Below are 4,953 nucleotides of genomic sequence, written 5' to 3'. Positions count from 1 at the left end.
ATTGCGGACCAGGGATGAGATTTCGAGGTTTTGGCCTCAGTTCTGAGTCGAGATTGTTACTTTTGATTGACTTTAGTCGTTCATCAAAATTTGATTAAGAATGTGATATTTTGAGTTTTGAGATGAACCTTTTGCTTGACTTTTTATGGACCCTCATACGGGGGGTGTTTTACCCCCTAACCCCCTCCTCCTATGGCCATGTAACGAATTATTCAATGCTATAAAAGTAATTAACTTAGATTCAAATGGAAGAAAAGGTTGATTGGGTGTTTCATCAAAAACTTTTTCAAAAAAAAACTACCAATTTCATTCCTCCCAAAAATTAAGCCTCATTGTGGGTACGAAAGATCAAACAGGTAAACGTTAGTCGCAGGTATTCCCAATTCCAATGGTTTGAACCATGCTTAGCTGAATGTGAAAGTGGACGGGGGAAAAATTTTTTAGTACAGGTAATTGAATATCAGGTCAAAAAATAATAATGGAGGTAAAATCGAACACAACCTAAAAAATCGTTTAAATAGTGTGGAATCGATCAAAGCTAGTCAGATCCCAGCCAACCATTAGTTAAGTTCAATTTTTAAAGAGTGGTTTCTACAATTTCGGTGGTTTCTACAATCGAACACAACCTAAAAAATCGTTTAAATAGTGTGGAATCGATCAAAGCTAGTCAGATCCCAGCCAACCATTAGTTAAGTTCAATTTTTAAAGAGTGGTTTCTACAATTTCTTGTGTAATAACAAATTCCTTTTTCCTTATTTTAGTACCTGTAGAGTTCACAACCGGGTAAAGTGGTACGCAGTTTAGTGAAAGTGATTATGTTTCTCCAGAGGGAAGAACTCGGAACCCTATGGCCAATATTTAGTGAAATCTGTGCTGGATATTCCGAACCAGAAATTGAAGCCCAGCATTTAGTGACGGTCGGTGAACGCAGTACTCACTAGAGAAAAACGGAAACTGTCAGGACGGTTTCATACTTTCGTTTCACTCGGACCCGTGAGTGCATCACTCAAAAAGTGTAACGTATTGCTAAAGAAGAGGCTAACTTAAGTCATCTAGCCCGTTAAGCTATGTTTAACCAACTTTGGCTTTGACGAAATGGTCCTTTGAAGTGTCTGGTTCGGCAATATGCCGAAAAAAATATGTTTTTGACAAAAAGAAATCTGTGATTTAACCCAAAAGTTACAAACTTGGTTTTCTGTGCAGCTATTTTCTTTAATATCATTGAAAATTCATGTTAAATTGGGCCTTTTTACATTAAATTTGTGTAAAATTTATTCAAATTGAAAAATCTAAATTTTATATTTGCCAAATTTATAATTCTGGAAATCTATTCAAAATTAAAAAATTCTGTGAAAATTGTGAATTTTCAAAATTCTGTGCTCTGTGACACAGTTTCTGTGAAGGGAATTTGCTCAAAATTCTGTGAAACTACAGATTTTTCTGTGATTTCGGCAACCTTGTCTAAGAGTCCATTCAATTAAAAGTATCTTCATAATAGGTCTTTTCTCTCTGCTGTGGTGTTAACCGACACTGTATTTTCTATAATCCTTGAGATCACTCGGATCGATCACTCTACGTCTCGAGTAGGAACGATGTACTCAAGGTTAATGAAATTGCTGGCAACACAATTCTGAGAGATCTTCTTCTTCAACAGTTTGTTTGCTGTTCCGCTCTCACATTAGCCAGAAAGTGGTTACGGAGATCCATCTGATCAGATCAAAGGTGATCTGGGCAACATTCAAACGGTGGACTCCCCGTGTCATGTCGTGCCGAAAGCAGTTAGCTAATTAAGTCAGTTTGAGAGTTATCTTTTGTCCGTTCATATGGCTGCAAAGTCATAGTTCATAGTTCATATGACTGCAAGTCCTAACAAATTTCTTCATATGGAAGCAATCTCAACGTTTGAACAACGCTAGAAAATATTGACGCGTTACTCCGAGGTAATTAAAAAAATAGCAAATTCTCTGCTTCAGAAGCTGTTGAAAATATCCGCCAATGTACTTTCTATTACTGTTTTAACTGCAACGCGCAATCTCTACGTCTCGAGAGGGAATGTATACCTGATACTCTAGGTTTATAAAATTGCTGGCTGCTGGCTGGTTGAAAAATACATAAATTCTCATGATCTCGATCATAAGGAAGTTAATTTACTTAATTTAGATTATTTTTGGTTCAAAGCATGAATTATCCTCGGAAATTCCGTTTTGAGCTTTTATACCTACTGTTTCATCAACCCTTTGATGGCAGATTTTTTTTTTAAAGTCAGTGCCGTCTTCAGCATTTATTTTGCTGGAATCAAACATGGATATTTTCTATTATCAAACGGTCAATACCGTCGTCAGCATTCTATCTGGAATTTATTCGGCATTTTTAGCCTTTTTGAAGTGAGGACCCTTTTTGATGACTTATAAGCATCGGATTCACTCAACTTAATTATTTGCTTCTTAGTTAATTTATTTTATTTTGGGCTAATCATTCCGCTTTTGTTTTTTTTTTTCGAGTTCCAAAGAAAAATATTTTATGGCCTTTTTAAAAAAAAAAATTGGCCCTGGAAATCGCGTTCGAAATCGCGTTAGGACCTGGTTTCCTCGGAACAACTAACAATGGAGAGTTCCAAGGAGAATCACTTTCTTTTATTAAACCATCCTTAAGCATATTTGTTATTTAATAAATAAATCGGTCTAATAAGAAGACTTGCACGCAACGACAAACACTTGGATAAATATTTGCCTAAGTATCGGGCGCTCTCGAAAGTAGAACAAATTAGAAAATTTCAGTTGAGTTTGTGCATATATTACTTTTCGATATGGTTGCCTCCTATCTAGTTCCCTATTTCTTAATTTTTAGATTTACAATGTGGTGTGTTTGGTAAAGTCCTTTTGGTAGGTTTGTACTACTTTGTACTCACGTGGTGGCGGAAGTCCTACAACCCGGGGGTTCTCAATCCACAACCGAGGCAGGTACAACCAATTTTCGAACACTGGCACTGTTGTAGAAAAACGTGATGACCCGTGAAGGGATACAAGCGCTGCTGAAGTCCAGCCGATTCCCGATTCCTTGCTGCTGCTTACTGCCGACAAGCACGGTAACACGTGGAGATGGGCGCTTGCCGATAAGTTCCACAACCCGGGGGTTCTCAATCCGCAACCGAGTATGGACCGGCCGATTGTCGTTCGTGAGGCCTAAGCACCGTGTGTGAGATCTCAGAGCAGGCTTTTAGCCCCAAACTAACACCCACGTTGACACGGGTTACCTTTAGAAATACGCTTTATTTTTCACTAGCGTATTATTCGTACTGCGATCAACTCTTGAGGCTGATGAAATGCCACCCTGTGATCCTGTGTTACGATTTATTTTTTGTCCCGAAAGCACTATGAGCGATGATGGGGTACGTGTGGCTCAAATGTTACACAGTGTCCAATTTCTAGCGATTATTTGATTTCAGATGGGGACTGGGATTTTGATGGTTGTGCAATTCTGGGTAATTCACTAGTCTTATCAATTGGCACTATGTTTTATTACGATCAACTCACTCTCACTTTGAGCTGCTATTGCAATTTAAATTTATAGGCTTGCTCCTTTTTTTTCTGCTGTTCAGACTTCTTATACTCTATACTTACGTATTTCACTATTTTTTCTTCCTCTCTGGAGTTCACCAAATGTCTCGGGGATGTGATATATTTGATTCAACAGGCGCGGACTCAAGTGACAACTAAAACTGATCTTTATTTTTCTGATGCTTATATTTATATGTACATGCCTACCCGAAAGCTACTCTCTCGTTTGCTTCGATTCTTTGGTTCATCCCACGCATCGGGATTGTTTATCGGCTTTATTTGAACCCGCTTGTTGGTGCATCCTACAATCTGACAACTAGTCATAACATTATTGCCCTTATCTTTTCTTCGTTCCCATGCGTCGGACAGTCGTCGTGAGAACCTAAAATAACTGTTTATTCAGCATTTTCTGACTTGAAGTCCGTGAAAACATCCTATCCAAATACTAACAACTAACAACTGATATGAGCAAACTTCGGGTTTTCTTATTTCCTACATTTCTATTCGCTACACACGGGATGCGATACCGAACGCGCAAGCTCTTGTAACGGAGTTACTTCAAGGGACAAGCGCAACTTACTCCAGCCTATATTCATCCAGTCCACCAAATGTGAACTTTTATTTTCCTCTCTGGAGCCACCAATGTGGAATCGTCACCAGCTCAGCTTTTGCCAAATGGTACTTTGATTCTTATTGGTGAATTCGTTGGTTTTAGGCCGTTCTAATTCGTTGGAATTAGGTTTTCGTAGGTATAAGTCGAGTCTGCTTCCTTGACATACTTAAATTCGTTTATTGAATACAATTGCTTAAATACTATTCCTCCCCCACTCATCTTATAATATCTTATAACTAACTAACTAACAGTTTGTTTCCTTTCCGATCCCAAATTCATCAGAAAGTGGTTAAGGAGGTCCATCTGATCAGCTCAAAGGTGATCTGGGCAACATTCAAATGGTGGACCCCATTTACAGGATCAGGTTGTATACACGTCAATTTTAAACAATATGTCTTTTATATCATTTCCTCGACTAGGAACGTGAACGCTGTACAAATTTATTGCGTAACAGGTCTTGTGTATCTATGCCTTCCAAGTTCTCTCGAAGGTTCAACCAATTCCATTATCGTGGGAGCAGTCTCGATGTCCTCGAAAGCCTATAGCAAAGATTGACACGGTACTCGGAAATGAAAAAAACGGATTTTGATTGGTATTTCTCTAATAATGATCTTGCCTCCTCAACAATCAGCACTGTCTAACGGTTCATTCATTTCAGAGTATCCTTCTTGTGGGTTTCTTCACTATTGTTCAACTCTAGCAGTTCATCGACTCGGTATTTTCTATTTTTAATGCGATCACTCGCATTTATGAGACTTTTAACAAAGTCTTTACACTGGCACC

Source organism: Uranotaenia lowii, chromosome 3 (genome assembly GCF_029784155.1).
Source record: "Uranotaenia lowii strain MFRU-FL chromosome 3, ASM2978415v1, whole genome shotgun sequence".
NCBI classification, from domain to species: domain Eukaryota; kingdom Metazoa; phylum Arthropoda; class Insecta; order Diptera; family Culicidae; genus Uranotaenia; species Uranotaenia lowii.
This window is presented reverse-complemented; position numbering follows the sequence as displayed.